At 37.9% G+C, this 18,500-nt stretch overlaps 1 protein-coding gene across 2 annotated transcripts in view; it reads left to right on the forward strand.

Annotated features, from left to right (window-relative positions):
- Positions 1 to 1,136: 1,136 nt before the first annotated feature.
- Positions 1,137 to 18,500, forward strand: part of kcnab2a (potassium voltage-gated channel subfamily A regulatory beta subunit 2a) — a 90,276-nt gene continuing 72,912 nt past the window's right edge. For both annotated transcript variants that reach the window (XM_056255328.1, XM_056255329.1), the window contains exon 1: positions 1,137 to 1,224. The gene's annotated coding sequence lies outside the window, so the exon portion shown is untranslated. The remainder of the gene's footprint in view (positions 1,225 to 18,500) is intronic.

Genomic DNA, 18,500 nt, shown 5'->3' on the forward strand with positions numbered 1-18,500 from the left:
GACGGTAAATGAGAAAGTATTTTAGCCTGATTGTTTGCCTTTTCTGTTACAAATAATATAAAAGCAAACGCTTTACTTCTTCACATATCATTTACTTTCTTTGTTTACCAGTTCTGTCTAACAAAGTGTTAGATAGAGTAGGCTAATGAAGACGGAGAATGTGACTGAGCGCTGGTGTTCTCTCGTCAAAATAAGTCCCGCTTCTAACACATCGGCCAATCAGAAAAACTAATTGGCCGATGCCGATATTTAAAAAATGCCAAATATCGGCCGATATATCGGTAGACCACTAATCATTTCAAATTCTTTGCTTTAAAAGTACCGAGTAGTCACACACAGTGAGAAAAAATAAACCTGTATAGAAAAAAAGATGCATCGATAATCGTTTTATCACCGCATCGCAGCCCTCTGAATCGTAATCGAATTGTGAGGTACCTGGAGATTCCCACCCCTATAAATGTCCTAATTAAACTAAGGCCTAATCCTGGCTTAATCTAAGCCCTGTCTCAAAATTACAAAAAGTGTTTAAAATAATGAGTTTTAATGAGAAAAGAATGTCGCACTATGTTTTATCCCAACAAATTCTGTTATCTTTGACATTTATTCGAGGGAAGCCAGTGTCCTTTGACTCAGCAAACATATCAAGTCCAACATTGTGGTGAAGAAAGGAGTGTAGAACTCTTTACCTGTCCAAACACATTTTAGCAGTGGGTTTTTATGAAGACATTTTCAACATGCTGGCTTAAATTTGTTTGTATCTGCTCTGCTTTCTTGTGTCTTTCTCTCTCTCTCTCTGTTCCTCCTTGCACCCGTTGTTCCTCCATATGGTTATGTTGCGCTGACAGTGCAGAACGCTGGGTTCGAGTGATGTAAGAGGGAGGGACCCTGCGTTTAATGCATCTACTGTGTTCCACAGTCTCTATTCTCCAGCATTGTCTCGGGAGACTTGCTCACACATACACGCCTCTTTGGTCTCTCTCTCCTTCCCATCCGCCCCCTCTCACGCGCACACTCATGCACTCAGGCATACAGGCACACACATTGACAGGGTAGCGTGGAGGATAAACCCACTCACCATTCCCGTCTCATCTCCCCTCCCTCTCTCTCTCTCTCTCTCTCTCTCTCGCAGTCGTTCCTGACGCTCGGCGGAGGCAATCTGGCTGCACACACCCAACTCTTCTTCAGCCTCGCCGAGCAGGACACACTGCATCAGGCATCGCAGAGGTGGGTAGTCAAGCAACAAGACGAGCTCTCTCTTTCCTCGCCTTCTCATCCTGCTCCCCACTTAAGCGTGAGTCTGTGTGTGTGTGTGTGTGTGCGTGTAATGTGCGGGCGAAAGGGAATCCTGTCTTTCCGTCTCCTTGTCTTTCGTCTCCTTGTCTCGGCATCTGCTTGCTGCGTTGAAAGGCATAACCATATTGCGCAGGGAGAAATTCTTCCTGCCTGTTTACCATTGTGCTCAATGAGTAATGCATGCCGTCTCTGCTTAAATTAGCATTTGGCATCATAACAATCAAAAATTGTGCCTTGAAAGGAGCGATATCTGTGAAATTCATTGAATTCACCAAGAAAAAGCATTTGGTGGCTGAATATGAGCATCATGCTCTCACCTGCTGCAGTGCCCATCTGTTGCCCTCAAATGCAGGCTTTACGCTACGCAGTCCGACATTGACAATACGTGTACTACTGTTACGGCTTCAATTATAGTAGGTGCTAGATAATGTTGTGTAGATGTGTTATGGTTCCTTTGAGCTGTCATGGTATTATGAGTACCGTCTGCTGGAGAGGAAGTGGCTTTTCCTGTAAGGTTGTGTGTGGACGGTGTCGCTCACAGGGCCGATGCAAGGAAGTCGCAGGAATTTGGTGCAGTAAGTTTTTAATGGCAGCTACAGCATTAAAGGAAAAAGGTGCTAGGTCTCTTGTTTGGAAGGTTTGAGCTTGTTTTTTTTGTAAATAATGTCTATTTCTTTTTATATTGTGTTATCCCAGCCATGTTTACAAGTCCTTTCTGGTCAAAAGGGATCCCACTGATGGTTTTTTAACTTTGCGGTGTTAAACTGCATCAGTGATTGGAATTTATTATGCAAAGATAGCTCATCATATTCATAAGATATACTATTTCCTTGGTAATATACTAAATAAACTGCTGTCATATGGTAAATGATACATATTGCAAGTAATGCTTGTATTTTATTCCTCTATGCAGTAGAGCTGCACGATTCTGGGTAAACTGAGAATCACGATTTTTTTTGTTTCAAACAGAGATCACGATTCTGAACAAACAACTAAACAAAATAATGTAATCTATCATTGGTTCTGACAAAATGTTAATTGCTGCAGTCTATTTAAAATGTTTAATTAATCTGAATTATAAAAATAAATTAAAATAGGTTTGATTGATTCAATGACTCACAAAGACTTCACTTGTTTCATTACTGGATCAATCAGTGTTTTTGAACGAATCTCTTGAATGAAGGATTCAATGACAAATATATTTTTTAACAGTCACTTGTTGCCATCGTTTTAATCGTTATTTGAAGCACCAAGTTACTTTCAAAAGGTGATTTGCTTTATTTTGATCGCTACTGTAGACATCAGTGTTTTTATCCAAACTATAAACTTATTCCAGTACTTCTGTGATAATACGAACACCGAAATAACTATACTGTGTGGTTGAAAAGACTGTTGGTAAAGCTGTTTCACATGATACACATGATAACTGCTTTCTCTAGGTCGGCGCCAATGCAGATTTAAATGTTCCTGGTTTAATAGACACTGGTGAATCGATGTCGTTTAATTACATTGTGTGGGTGTTTGAATCGAAATCACGATCTTTTAACGATTAATCTAGCAGCTCTACTATGCAACATTGTAGTTTGTCTTTAGTAAAAATAAAAAATAAATCAAAGGCAAGAGAAATAGTCAAATAAATCATTAGGTTCCTTTAATGTTTTTTGAAACATATATGATGACCAGTATAGTCAGATTCCTGAATGAATTATTCGCGTGAACCAGTTATTTTTATTTGAATCAGAAACGCTTAATCAATATTTATTCCTGAAAAGTGCTAGAATCAGTCAGTTCCTTGTAGTTCACATCCCTAACAATGTTTACATGTCAAAATCATAATGATTAATATGCATAAAATATTGTTTATTAATGTAAAAAAAAAACTCTAAAGAATTTTGAATGTCACTGATACATAAGCTAAAATTAATCATTTCTAGGCACATAATCACTGTAATGCATTTAAGAAGGCAATGCTATTCTTAAGACTACAACACCATACAATGCCTTAACAATTAGGCTTATAATATCTCATGTTTCAGTGTCTTTCTCTCTACTGCTTTAATATGATCTGCAGCATTGAGAATAATAATAAAAAATAAAAAAAAGACAGGATGGGGGCTTTTATGTGATCCAAAGATACTCTCCAAAGATTGGTGTGGATGAGAATGCTAGAGGATGACAGAATGAGATGTGCTACCTAGTCAGATAATTTGAGATATTAATTATTTCATGCAGCTGTTTTTCAGCAGATTTGTCCTAATAGTTACCGGAGTGTTTTTCAAGGGAAGCTCTGCATGTAGATTTAAGGTTCTCCTCGGAGAGAACGCCTTAACAGTTCTCTCTAACCATCCTGTGGTGCAAACGCAGAGCTGCTGTTTATTATAGAGAGCTGCTGCTGCATTACTCATGTTTGGGAGTACCACCAGGGAGAAGGTGTGCATTTGCATCTGGGTAACCTACGGCATTTATCACACCTGTCTTCATCGCAGGTGTGTGTGTGTGTTTCTTTTTTCATTTAGACCACCCAGTCATGTTGCCAAATCATTTTTAAGTATAGACTAAACCAGGTCCAAACATGGACACTCGCCAAATGCCAAATGTGAGTAAAACTTGGCCAGGGGACAGTAATGTTTTTTTGGAATTGCAAAGCAGAACACTTTATTGTTGTTTTTCTGACTGAACCAATAATAAATCAAAGAAACCCAGGCTGCCTTAAGAACAGACTGATGCATGTCTTTAAAGTAATTTAGGATGCCAAAGTGTTTGTTGTAACATTTTGTGGAACCTTTCTGATAACATAGTTTTCATAACATAGTCTTGAAGTCTCTTCTAACTAAACAGGAAGTTCAGGCAGGAAATATTGAAGGACTTGGGCCTGGTTTAGGGCTGGGGATAAACGATTATTTTTTAAACGATTAATCTAGCGAATATTTTTTCGATGCATCGATTAATCTAACGATTCATTTTTCCAGTCCGATTCGATTTCCATTCGATTTGATTATTGATTATCTCCCCATTAACTGACTAATAGCACTTTATACATGTTGATTTCCATATCTGAATGAAAAAAACATGAATTCCGTAACATGTTTATTGCTCTTAAAATTCCAAAATAAAAGACAATATAAGTGCAAAGTAATGCATTCTTATTTTCGTAACATTCTCATTTTCCACTAGATATGTTCCTCTAAATCTCATCAGCAATTTCGATGTCGGCAGCTCTGCAGCAGCTGAGCACGAAGGAGCGAATGTACAGTGACGTGACATCACTGCCAGATTCAAACTGTGCTTTCGCGCTATGGCTGGCGCTGAGCCAAAGACGGACGCGCTCAGCGCTTGTCATAGGCTATATCACAACTGTTCAGTGTTTTTAACCACATAATGTTTATTTTAGGTTTCAGACATTTAAATACATTTAATTTATAGTAAAACAATACGTTTATAGTTTCTCCCAGTTCACCGGCCACTTACTTTCATGTATTTCGGGAGAAACTGTTGAATTTACATGCTGTAATAAATCCAAAAGACAGGAATCTCGGAACTGCGGCCCAAACAAAAACATGACGGCGACATCTCTCGCATGCATTGTGCGTGCCGCCTTGCACTTCTGAAAGTCTGAGGAGCCACTCGTGTTGCTATACTACTCTCCGGCGCCGCCGTCTTTGTTTTCGGTCTGCCGAATCGACGCAAATACGTCATCGATGACGTCAACGCGTTGTCCCAGCCCTAGCCTGGTTACATCAAACCCAATAAGCTAAGAAAAATGTATAATTTGTTATAATTTAGGTTATAATTAAAAATGAATGATCACTTATTTCTTAATTTAAGGGGTTTGTCTGACTGTTGTCCATTTCTTTTAATGATTTCGTACTTGCTGTTGCTAGTTTGTTGCAAAAACTGACACACAAAGATGTATTTACTTTCATTTACTTCTATTTATTTCATTTATAAAAGTGCCGACATAATAACATTGGCTCAATTAAATACATGAAAGTTGTTGAGGCAGCTCTTCCTGTTTTCCAAACAATGGAGTGTTTGGGACAACGGTTTGAAATCTTGCAAAACACATTCATGGTCTGTACATTTTCTCAATTCCCACGGCTTTTGTTTGGGTGAATTTTGGACCCTGGGACTATGAATTTTGCGTCAGGCCTGTTTAAGAGTGAGTGTGAGACAGAGCGATCTCCCCGGGGGTTCAGGATGCAGACCATCCCTCCACCTGTTCCCTGGCTATATTAAGGACAAAGGTGCTTTAGCATCGGCTGATAAACAGGCTTCATCTGCTTTAATGAATAGCAAATGGTTCGGCTGCATATTAGAGTTTGGGATCTTGTAAATTTTTCACTGACCTACATTTGCATGTTTATTTCTATCCTAACTAGCACGTTAATTATGTCCAGCCTCATTTGCCTAGAGCCACGTTTCAGCTGAAATCACAGTAGAGTTAACATTAATTTAAAAACGGAAATGATAACTTGTCTTATTACAACCAAAGCTTGCAGATAGCTAACTTCGGTTGACTCGATTATTATTTCTACATTGCCTAATTACCGAAAAAGACAATAATGCAAAAGAGCTGAATATACTAATTAGGCACGACTCCGTTCTCCCCTCATTATTGTTTAACTAGAGCACACCCGTTGCCCTTTTCTTACTCTAGACAAACATCATGACCATATGGATTGCGCTATTGAGGCCAAGCATCGCTATAATCTTTTTTTCCTGCTAATCAGCACTGCATCATCGTTGCCAATATATTGTGGGCCTCCTTTCAATAATGGAAGCTCTGGTTCTGATAAAGCACTAAATTGATTCTATTTCATGAACAGATTTTTGTCAGATCGCTGAATTGTCCCCTGGCCTCCCTATTCTTGTGCCGTCAAGAATATTGTGGAACATTTTTCCTTGGGAATCAAGGTCATTTCATTGAAACAATTTCTTGAAACATTAGCATGTTTAATGCATTATGAAAGTAAAATAGATCTTGCAACTCAATTGCAAAACAGTACTTGTAAAATGTTATGTAATTTAGGTCATCATTTCTTAGCCAGATGAGCAAAACAGAGTTTTAGAAAAAATTATGATTGATTGATATTAGTTGTAGCATTTTCCATCTCAACATGTTTTGGATTAGGGTTACAAGTCATATGACAAATGATAAAAATAGCACCACTCTGATATTACTTTTTTATTGTGAGGCATTAGGATTAAAGTTAATATTTCGTAATAGTGGGATTAAAATGTTTTTTAAAATGTTATAAATATCTTTTATAAATTACTGTAAAAACAGGTGGGCTAATCTGTAGCGTTACATGCAGGTTACGTGATTACTAACCTATGAGCTGCACTGCTGTTCAAAAGTTTTGGGTCAGTAGGGTTGCTTTGAAAGAAATTGACACTTTTTTTATTTAGCAAGGACGCATTCAGTTGACCAGAAGTGATGATAAAGAATTGCGTTGCTACAGAAAATGTTCAAATACTGTAAATGGTTTTTTTTTTTCTATTCTTTAAAGCAGGGGTTCTCAAAGTTTTGATAGGTGAGGGCCAATTTAGGAACCCAACATTGAACTTAGGGCCGCCAATGGGGCGGGGGAGAAAACTGGAAAAAAAAAACTGAAAAGAAAATCCCATTTGAAATTATTTTAATGACCAGGTTGCATCTCTACAGTTTACATTAGTTGCAATAAACACATTTTAATTCATAACTGAGGCTAAACCTGGCAAAACTTGTGAAAATCTTGGGGGGGAGAGAAAGAAATTTTAAAATAGAAGCTTACCAAACAAGTCATCATCATCATTCATTTCTATCATTGCTTGTCAGTCGCGTTTCCATTATTGCAGAATTGCATATTATTATCTATCTTTTTTAACCCGTAACTGAAAAACGAAAAATGAACGGTTGTTGTCTTTTTAAAACGCAAAGTTGAACACAATTTTAATTTGAACTGGCTACACCAACTGCTGCGCGAAAAAAAGTATATCGACAGACTTTTTCAGATTTTTGTTTAAATGACGTTTTGCCCCTTTATTAAACATTTTAAATATTCACAAATTAATATGGAAAACATGTCGATTTTACTGGTTTTCTAAGGCCAAATTAGAACCTGGAATTGATATTTTTCCCGCAGTGATGAATGAGAAGAGCCATAGCCTGTGTCTGATCTAGCCTGATTTATAGGTGAGTTATAGGCTAATGATAATAAATGCGTCTGAAAAAACAGCGAGTCATTTTAATTGTTTATTAATAAACTATTGTTAAGTGTCGGCTAAAAACATATCTCCATCTCCGCTGTTAAGCAGATGCGCTTTTAGAGAGAAATCCACCTTTCACGGATTACATAATCAGGTATTTGCTTTCGATTCGAGTTTGTTTGTTTAAAAGTGCACATTTTAAGCTTTAAATAGACATAGGCTATATTTTGTTTCAGTTCTCGCGCTCCAGAGATCATGAAAGCGCGTAGCCTACTGATTGTTTTATTTTATTTTACAAAAGCACGTTTTCTTGTTGTTTACACAAATAAAAGTAGTTGCGAATAATGCATTATTATTTTCTGTATGACCAGAAATGATAGGCTAGACTAGTTTAAGTTGTTTCCACTGTTGATAGGAAAATGCAAGTGTTCGCGCCCGCGAAAAATTTGAAAGGTAATGGAAACGCGGCTATTAATAAGCTTGACATTGTTAAGATTATTATTAAGTCACATTGAATATTGATTACTTGGTTAACATACCCTTTTAAATTGCAATGGGATTTGTGGTGCTGGTTTCGGTTGGCCACGATTCCTATTCCTGTGTAGACAACCACTGTTCCTGGTGGCCTTGGGAGTGAGGTCGAGTGCGATTGGTCGGTCAGACCATGTAATTACCGCTTATGCCTATAGATGCCGCTAAACACCACTAAACTGAGATATTCATTTTTTCAAAGCAATAGTTTTAACAGTTTTACAGATGTAATCAGATGTTATCGCGGGCCGCCGGAAATGTTTCGGCGGGCCGCCATTGGCCCGCGGGCCGCACTTTGAGAACCTATGCTTTAAAGAATCCTGACAAAAATACCACAGTGTCCACAAAAATACTGATTTCAACTTTGATAATAAATGATCTTGAGCACCAAATCAGCATACAAGAATGATTTATGAAAGATCATGTGACACTGAAGACTAGATATATAATTAAACTTTTCAATTTGATGGCGGATCCAGAAAGGTTCAAACAACAATCAGCAGTGACAACAGATTCACCCGCTGTAAAATGCAAAAGACTTTGGACTTCGGAGTGACTACAGAAAAAAAGAGACTACAACCGGCCCATGTGAAAACAAGGATACATATCGGAAGGGCATTAAATTTAGTCACACAATGCTGATGTTGAACATTAACAATTTGAGAACAAAGTATAATTTGTGCACGGTTTTACGTGATATAAATGATTGTTAGATTTAATCAGCACGATTTACTGCAATGATTTTTTCCCCTTAGTTGGTCAGAACCAGAACAAAACTGGAGCTTTAAAGCTGTAGTCCGCAGGTTTTCCTCTTTGTCGCTATCTCTGTTCGAAATCTGCAATTGCAGTCATTCGCGGAATTATCAACTTTACGTGAGTTGTGCCTCGACACCCTCGACACGGCACAGCGCGGATGAACACAGTGTTTGAGGAGAGTGTGTGTCTGTCAGTCGCCGCGCCGGTGTGGATACTGGCATTCAGAATCACAGATTATTATTTTTGGGAGTATGACCAACATAATAATTTTCAAGGGAAAATGTCATCTGAACAAGTAAGAAACATCCACTTTTGTTCTGGTTCTGACATTGCAGTAAATCGCGCTGATTAAATCTAAAAATTGCTTATCATATCACGCAAAACCGTGCAAATTATACTCTGTTCTCAAATTGTTAATGTTCAACGTCAGCATTGCGTGACTACATGTAATGTCCTTCCGATATTTATCCTTGGGCCGGTTGCAGTCTCTTTTTTTCTGTCGCCACTCCGAAGTCCGAACGAAGTTTTTTGCATTTTACAGCGGGTGAGTCTGTTGTCACTGGTGATTGTCGTTTGAACCTTTCTGGATCCGCCATCAAATTGAAAAGTTTAATTATATCAAGTGCTGTGAGAAAAGGCTATAAATCTCCACCTCCAACATCCTCACACTCAAAGACTACTAGCCGAGACTCCTTCTTTATGTGGACAGATGTGTGTGTGCAGATGTGTGTGTGCAGATATGTGTGTGTGCAGATATGTGTGTGTACAGATGTGTGTGTGCAGATGTGTGTGTGCAGATGTGTGTGTGCAGATGTGTGTGTGCAGATGTGTGTGTGCAGATGTGTGTGTGCAGATATGTGTGTACAGATGTGTGTGTACAGATGTGACGTAATGACGCAAAGACATGCTCGAATCTCCCGTGGAAATCCACCAGCACTGAAATTAAAAACATTATTACAAGCTTACCGCTTTGAATCGAGCTACGGCAAGCAGAGAGTTTTGAACACTGGCTGGTTATGTATTTTCTCAAAAATGTATTTGGATAATTTTTAACCCAAAAAAAGCTACGGACTGCAGCTTTAAGTAAATATTTTATATTGGTATATTTCACAATATTACAGTTTTTACTGTTTTACTGTTTTACAGTTTTACATATTTTTTTATCAAACAACTTTGAATGGTGGTGTACATGCATCACAGCATCATTGGATGTTCACCGTTTAGATACTTTAGATGCCAATCGTATAAAGAGCATATATCCTAATACACAAATTATAAGGACAACGTTCATTGTCTGCAGCATCCATTAACGTGAATTCAACTTCATGTACACCTTTCTAAAAGATGTTTTTCACCTTTTTTATATAGTTTAGTATATAGCCTGCTACATTATTTTACTGCCATGTGTATTTGCATTTGTCATATATTCATCATATTTTTAATGAACCTCTAGGCAGAGGCTGTCCGGTTGGCTTTTGCTGATGACTAAATGCTGTCCTGTATCAGTATCAGTCAAAGATGAAGAGGTCACATTCCATCAGCCAGGTTTCATTGGACAATCACATGTGTATGTGCTGCAGGGAGAGCCTGAGGCAGGAAAGGGAAAGAGGGAGGATGCAAAAGGAAGAGAAGGAGGTAGAGAAAAGAGGATAGGACACACACACACATGTAAGGACTGAGACAATTTTTGTTCAGAAGGGAGAACTGGATAGGCACAAGACAGGATGACTATTGCGGAGTAAAGCTGCTTCTCTGCTATGCAGTCGGTCTCTAACCAATCGCAGCTTTGCTGCGTGACTGAACTCCCCAATTGGATCAGCGTCTGTTTATGTTCTGGTGTGTGTGTGTGTGTGTGTGTGTTCGGGCACCTTTGCTCCAGTATGTGCCGTTTAAGAGGTGAGTGAGAAATGTATGTTATCAGCCAAGCTGATGGTTTTGTTGTAGCAGATTATGATGATGCACTTTTACACTATCACGACCCACACTGAAATACTGCAGTTTATTGACAGAACTATCATACTGGGATCAGTTTGTACAGAATGCTGATTCATGCTAGAGATTATTTGCCATGTGAGCAAAACATTGCAACTCTTTCTGATCTTTTAAATGACTTCATGCCAGGCTGATATTTGGTCATTTTGTTATTATCAGCATTAGCAAACAACTGTGCCGTGCTTGGCTGATTAACAGTCTTTACTTAGCTACACTTATATTAGCTACACTTATATAAGTGTAAAAATTAAGAAAATATAAATCACATTTCTGCAGTTATGCATATCATGCGCATTCATTAAAAAAATATTTTATATTTATTAAAATTATAGTCTCCATTTTATTGGCAATCAGACACCCTGCTGTAGATATTGATCTGATTGAAAACCCATATTTGTTGACTGCTAGTGTACACTTTTGTTTTTTAAATGGCACAAATCAGCATTACATTATTTTGCTGGGGCATTAGTATGCACACACACACACCATGTAGAGTTTTACATTAGTTTGCTTCAGCCCACACAATCTGCACTTCTGCCGTATGTACAACTGCAGCTGACGCCCGTTCAAAGGCTTGCACAATCACTCATAAGTGTCTCTGTACAAAACCCCAGCATGCACCGCAAACCTGAGCCACTTTAAAATCTTGTGTTAATCTCTGAACTGTATGGCTGTTTTTTTTTTTTTTTTGCTTACTACTCCTGAACCTGAAGTTCCTGTTCTGTGCTGCTTTCATATCTATACTGTAATGCCTGTGCATTTCTTGTTGTTGTTTTTATTAAGCATATTGCAAGATTAAGTTGATTAAGTGTGAAGATTAGCTTTTTTTTAAAAGAGCAGTCAGGAAACAAATGTCCTTCAGGCAAATGCATTGAAAACAGCACAGATCTGAGTCACATGTGTGGACATGTATGTAATTAGACAGATGGGCCGTGTTTTTGTTCATGTGTTTATGGATGTTTTATATATAGATGTTGGGAGGGTCCTTCAGGCAGAGTGGCCAACACATTGTGTCGCTCCGGTTAGGGTCGAGTGTAAATGATGTAACATGTTCTCATGTGTATAGTAGGGGTTACACGACTACTGATTTCTGCTAGTCGATTTCTTATCAAAACAATACTTGAGTTACTCGACTACTCGTGGTCCATGCTACTGTAAATGAAAAGACATGAAATAGTTCTTATCAATAAATGTTTATTAATTCATAGCCTAATGCAACAATTACATAAGTAAACTCTATACAAGCTTCATAAAAATGATCATTCTAGAAGAAAATTTCAAATGGCTTTTGCATCTGAACTCTTCATATATTTATTATATAATATTTTAGTTTTGAAGTGCTGGAAAAAGATGTGTGAAGTACTTGAAAGCATTTCACTATTCCAGCTAAACTGGTTACAGTTAGGGCTGGGACGGTTACCGCATTACCGCAATACCGCGGTCACGTGACTCCAACCGCGGGTCTGAGCTCGTCACCGTCATCACCGCAAAAAAAAAAAAAACATTGGCCTGCACATGTGTGCACGTTGTGTCTTATGATATGGATTCATTGATTCTAATGACATGGATTATTTCTAATGATAGTGTGTCTTACATGGATTCAAGGTTTTCTAAACAAAACTTATCAAAAGATGGAGCAAATCCCTTTTCGCGAGTTGGGGAGCGCAATGTTCCATGACACATGTATTACATTCGTATTAGAGATGCGCGGATGGGCTATTATTATTTCATCCGCAACGGAACCGCAGCACAAAACTCATCATCTGTCCGCCATCCATCCACACCAACGTTTTTTGATCAATTTTAGTTTTTTGATTTTTTTTTTACAGTTTTAAGGTCTATGAGCGATGCAAGGCGCTGCTGCCGCGAGGCTAGAAAGCTCTTGGCTGTTCTAGAAAGGAGACCGCATGCAGCAAAGATATTTAAAGGCTAAAGTCCCTACTAGTATAGCCTATTGGCTATGTTGTATCCTCAGAATATCAGCAGTGAAGTCCGTCTCCGATGGGCGCACGAGTTTTTCGGTTCATTTATGAGACGAGCTCCAGTTCACGCGCAAGAGATCGCACCGTCGCTTCCACATCGTCCTGATTATATGTCTGCTATATTTGTATAATTCCAGGCAATTAGTTAATGAAACAGTGATTAAAATTAAGATACAATTTATACAAAACGAAATTTAATTTAAAGAAAGGGTTTCTACAAAACAAAACTTAATAAAGTGGTCAAAATCATGTCTGACCCATCTTATGATCCTATGTTACTCATGGTGTTCACTTTTCATATAATCGACATAGATTAAATAAAAAATAACATTATATTATGTTAACATAAATATGGAATATAATTTTTGTAATTAAGACATGTTGGAAAAGGTGTTCATCTTTCATTTCGTTCAACATCATAATGTATTCTCCTGAAAATGATGAATTCAATGCGAATATATCTGAGAATATTCTTAAATAAGAAAATCTATTCAGTGATTGGTTCATGCCAAATTACAGCTTACTGAAAATTGGACTCTTTCAAATTGTGCTCGTTTTTTTTCGGATGTAGGTGAAAATATTTAACAAAGTCTGTCTAGCAAAAACGCCTTCTGGTGAGTGCGCGCGGTGCGCGGAAGTCTGTCGGGTGAGAGGGGGAGGGGGGGGGGGGGGGGGGTGGTGTTTAAAGCGGTTTACCGCTATACCGCGGGAATATCTTGCTTTTCAACCGCGGTTAGAAAAAATCCATACCGCCCCAGCCCTAGTTACAGTTAGTGTTACTGTATTAAATCCATGGTGAATGTTGCTGGTCTGTGGACGTAAAGCATTACTAGTTTATTCACGGCACAATGTTTCTCCTGGTGTCCACGTCAGCGCTGTTTGATCTAATAGAGATCTACGGTTATTAACGGAGAAATGTGAATGCTTCTCACTAGATCTCGCAGCGATGTTATTATTTCAGTGGCGAATTCAAATGTTTTCTTCACTGGATCTCTTAGCGCTGTGTTGTAACAGTGTCGCTTGATCGAGATCGGCGCGCGCTGCACAGATGTTGCTGGTCCGAACTAACGGTCCGTAAAGCACAATATAATGAGTAGCGCAGTTTCGTTCCGCTTTCATTACGCTTGCCATTTGATGTTGCGCAACGTTGTGATGATCGCGCCAGCGCGAATTTTGTCGGCAGGAAAAATGGTCCTAGGAATCGTTCGGTTTGTATGCGTACCGAACCGGAAGCCTCGAACCGAAACGGTTCAATACGAATACATGTACCGTTACACCCCTAATTTCTGGATATGGAGATACAACATTTCCACCCAGCATATCAGTGTTATTTATTACAAAATGCATTGCTTTTAAAGTTTATGGAGCGATAGTCCAATGAATTTCTTCTCTCTTTTTTTTGTTGTTGAATTTATCGTTTAAATTAGTCTTTACTGCCCTAAAGGAAAGAGCAAGCTCTTAGGCAGTTCTCATGTGCAATCATATAAAGCACATTAATCATAATGTATCAGCGTGCTAACTTGGTGTATAGCAAAATAAGCTTAAGTGCAATGAATGTCTGGTGATATATAATGATGATTGCATTGTGAGATGCATCAGTTTTTTTTATCCATAATGATGAGCTGGTTTGGTCTCTTTGTATAGGTGCCATCCCAGTGGCATGCATTTGTCTATTGCTCGCCAGCTGTGGGTAAAGCTGCCTCACGTCTCTTCATCACGGTTTGAATGGCTGTGCCTACTCAGCTCTTTCCTCTAATCTCTCTTCAACTGCAGTTTTCTTTGCTTTCCTCTCCTCCCTCTCCTCCTCAGTGTGTGTGTGTGCGGGACAGCTGCTGCAGGCAGGCTTTTTCTGAGGGCGGGTTTTTCAGTCTGCTTACAGCACTCAGCACGGCGTGCTGCATTTGCACCACGTTTCATTAGTAATTCTGGACCATTCTCACAGCATTTTCCCCCTCAGTTAGCAGCCACATTCGTCAGAATGGTATTTCAGCATCCTGAGGGGAAGATTCAGTCAGTTCCTGCTCACACAACAGCTACCGACTGAACCAACCATAAGAACACCAAAACAAAACAAGACAGGGCAATTCTGAATTATTTAGCAGCACTGCATTTTGAGAGATACTGACGTGTAATTGTAAAAACAGGCTTTAATACGCCCTGACTTTCTCCACCACCCCTTCACGAAGGTTACTTAGAAACATGGAGTGAAGCCAGATAAGCGTAGTGTTGTTGTTTATAAGTGCATTAATGTGTCGAGGACGTATGGATGACTGCTGATTTGTCAGTGGGTGCTCTAAGTTTACCTGCATCAGTGTAAATCCTCCTGGTGATTTGACGATCTAAATGTTTAGACAGCTCGTGTTGTTTTGACATAGCCGGAGGTGTTTCATGCACATAAAGAGTGATGACTTCTCTCTTACACACACATTTAAACTGGCCTTTCTCCATGGGTGCAGGTGACTTCCCTCTCACCGGTTTTATATCAGTGACTGTATTCGTCACAATAGCATATGTTTTTTTTAAATGGGCAATATCTCAATTATGTTAGACTGATATTAGAAGCATATAATTAGTCCTTATTTATTAGACCTTATTCTTTTCCTATATGTATTATTTTTCTTTGCCATGTTTTAAAACAGCAGGAATTATTTTTTCTACACTACCATTTAGTTTAAGGTCTGTAAATGTTTTTAAAAAGGTTTCTTATGCTCACCAAGACTGCACTTATTTGATTAAAATACAGTAATATTCAGAAATAAATTATTTTTTAGAAAATACTTTTTAAAAAATAACAGTTTTGAATGCATTTTAAAATTTTATTTATTTCTGTAATCGCAAAGCAGAATATTTTTTTATTATATATTATTATTATTATTATTATTATTATTATATATCAATGTAAAAAATAAAATAAAAGTATATCTTACTCAGATTTTTTTCAGTGTGTATATATATATATATATATATATATATATATATATATATATCATCAAATAAAGTTTAATATCATTTGTGCATATACAGTTTATTGTTTGTAATGTTACATCATGAGTGTTTGTCTGTTCTTAGAGGAAACCAAGTCACATTCTTAATATTTTGACCATAAATGTGAATTTTAGATTGTTTGCCAATCTAGTTTTAAAATAAGGCTTTAAGTTGTGTCATCATCCCCTGACTGCAACCACTGCTCAACTGTCCTTCTCATGCCTTTCTCCTCTCCAGACAGAAAGATATTGATCTCAGGGCTATTCTTTACATTACTGAGTGCGCCACAGTGCACAGAGTTATTTTTAATCTTTCCCCTCCTCCTCAAATGCACACCTATGCAGAACATAATCCCCGCCTTCCCTTTGTATCAGTGATCCTTACATATCTGCATTTCCCTTCACCCTTCATGGAGCACCACAAAGCACATTGAATATCTGTGACCTTTCACGCTCAAGTGGACAATCAGCCTGACACAATACATCATGCAGGGCTGATTCAACCATCTCCTAGATTACCAACAAAGAAAGGCAGTCAACTTTGTGAAGTAGGCGTCATGGTGTAGCCTAGAGTCTTCTGAATACTTCACCTTTACAGCAGTGCTGTTGGCACTATGGCTCTCTGCAAGGCCAGCGGGTTGAGCAGAACACATCTCTGAAGTCGACTGTGCCAAATGCAGGGGAGTAAAGCTGGCACAGCGTGAGTCTGTGTTTTTGGTGAGATGGAAATGAAACCGAGGGTGAGAGCCAGAGACAGGGCTTCCCCAACCTCTCTGCTGCAGTACTGAATGGAAAACATATTGTAGATCTAAGCCGAGTAGAGTAGTTCGAGCAGTATAACCAGCTCTCCGCCATCCTCATACCATTTGTACATTGAGATGTGAGAGGAATTTGTAATCGAAAAACCTTTTTAATGTAAACATAATTGTGTAAATCAAGCAAGCAGTTGTGTAGATTCACTTTTTCCCATATCTATTTATTCATTCATTTATAGTAATGGGAATTATAAGGAAAATTTGGGGATTTTCCTTTAATTATTATGTTCGTGATTGAAAAGTAGTTGATTTTTTTGTATCATACATAATGTAGTTCTTAGTTTTTTTGGCAGCTATATTTTGTTTTTGTAATTAATCTGTCATTTATTATTTAATAAGTAACAGTATATTTAAGTCTTTTGAATGTAACCTAAAACATTAATAGTTTTTTTTACCTGAACATAAAAGTAATCATAAGCAGTCCAGTGGATAAGTCAAGAGTGAGTCATTAGACAGATTCAAGGGTGACAATTAATGCGTTTGAGTTTGATTTTTGCTGGTTCAGAATTATTATTTGTTTGCAAGTTGTATGACAAGCTTTATGCTTGTTGTATGCAATCAGCAGGGACAATGTAATAGAAAGATGTTGTCGAAGTGTTGTTTTGTGCCCAATTTTTCTCTGTTATCACAATCATTTATATTAGCATTTACAGAAGAATGTAGATGGTCAACAACAACAACAAAAAAACGGTTGTTTTTATAACAAATGAAACTGGTTCTTCTTTACCAACCTTGCTCATTGGTAGATGCTAGCTTGTTCACTCTGTCTCAAGATGAAAGTCAGAGCCAATTGCGAGGTCACCTCTGTCTCCAGCGTAGTCAGATAAGATAGACTGAGACCATAAAAAGGGCTATTTATGGATTAGGAGAGCTTTATACAGCATTGCCTTTAGGGACCAGTATCTGGACATCTGTTTGGAGGCCAGCCGTCACTGTCTGCTGCAGGATGAAATCAACATAGATTAGATGTTTGTGTCACACAGACCTTTCAGTGAAGTGATTCAAAGGCACTATGGGACTTGTCTTAAGTTGGAGAGGGCATTAACAATGGTTTATGTTCAAGGACGTAAAAATCCACTTTATTAAAGGCATGTTCTGTGTCAGTTAATGTAGAAGAATTTTGACTCGTCCTTTTCTTTTGTAAAAATCATGTTTACAGTAATGCATTCAAAGAGAATTTCAAAGCATAAATGTGAAGCTACGGTGGAAACAAATTTCTCTCGAGGACAAATAAAATATCTATTCAGTGGTTTACTGAACAATTACTGAATAATTAAAAGTTTCTTAAGGATAAAAAAATGTCTCTGCTAATGCTGTGAAATATATAGGGAGCTGTTAGCTGTTACACATTATAATATTAAAGGTTAACAACAGAGCCGAAACTATTAGCCTAAATTCAGTTGCCATTTATTTTTAGATATAATAATCAACACTCAAATAACAAATTGTATGCAAACATGTAAACTGCACATATGGCAGTTTTTGCATTAACTTCTAAATTGAATTATGTTTTTTACTCCAATTCGTTGTTGAAATAAAATCATTTACACACTGGCTGTTAATAATCATTAACATGCAATAAATAATCAAGACAATACTAACAGGTTAAGTAAAATATATAGGCTAATATAGTGTATATATTTAGCGAAAGAGTTAATTTCTCCAGCTGACTAAAGGCCCGTTCACACCAAGCACGATAACTATAAAGATAACGATAAAGATAACTATATATGCGTCCACACCAACGACTGATAACGGTCTTTTTATTCTAAGCACGCGCGCGCCCGCGCTGCGGTTTCAAAGTAGACCTTTGAATTAGAATGGATTCTGATTGGCTGTCAGTGTTTTATCGTTCGACAGCTGGAAAAAAATCGTTCTGAAAGTGATCCCAACGATATCGTTCCTCATATCTTTATCGTTATAGTTGTGGTGTGAACTCTGTTATTCTTTAATATGGA

This window comes from Rhinichthys klamathensis, unplaced genomic scaffold (assembly GCF_029890125.1).
Source record: "Rhinichthys klamathensis goyatoka isolate OS25496 unplaced genomic scaffold, OSU_Roscu_1.1 h1tg000120l_1, whole genome shotgun sequence".
Taxonomy (NCBI): domain Eukaryota; kingdom Metazoa; phylum Chordata; class Actinopteri; order Cypriniformes; family Leuciscidae; genus Rhinichthys; species Rhinichthys klamathensis.